Genomic DNA, 539 nt, shown 5'->3' on the forward strand with positions numbered 1-539 from the left:
AAAAATTTTAAAAAAAAAAAATTTTTGGTCCAAAAGCCCTTCCATTTTCCAAAAACCCACCCCTGGGTCGACGTGGCGGGCGAGGACGCATGGGGCGCCCGTCTTTTTTTTGGCTTTTGTGAGAAAAATGGGCCTTTTGCAAAAATTACGCGGATCTTTAATTTGAAAACTGAAAAACCACCAACTCGATGAAAGGAGAAAACAATTATTACCGGGCTTTCAGAGGGAAAAAAAGCCCGGGCCACTTGTAAAAAAACCCCAACCATGGATTTGCTTTATATTAAAAAAAAGCGAATTATTTTTCCCCGAAATTAATAAAAAGTTTTCAAATATGGACGTGTTTCTTTTAGGATGAGAAGTAAAATAGCCCGGAAATTTTTAATTTGGGGTTAAAAAGGGGAAAGATGGGGTTAAATAAAGGCCCGGGGGGGAACCCCCTGCGATTATGGCCTTTTTAGGAAGGGGTTCGGTCGCATTTTTTTTATCAATTTTTGGATTTGGGGCATTTAGCTTTGTTTTTGTTTCTCTTTGATTTCTGC

At 39.0% G+C, this 539-nt stretch overlaps 1 pseudogene; it reads right to left on the bottom strand.

Annotated features, from left to right (window-relative positions):
* Positions 1-539, bottom strand: part of LOC119582200 — a 13,122-nt pseudogene that overhangs the window by 3,329 nt on the left and 9,254 nt on the right.

The sequence above is a fragment of the Penaeus monodon genome, chromosome 15, assembly GCF_015228065.2.
Source record: "Penaeus monodon isolate SGIC_2016 chromosome 15, NSTDA_Pmon_1, whole genome shotgun sequence".
Taxonomy (NCBI): Eukaryota; Metazoa; Arthropoda; class Malacostraca; order Decapoda; family Penaeidae; genus Penaeus; species Penaeus monodon.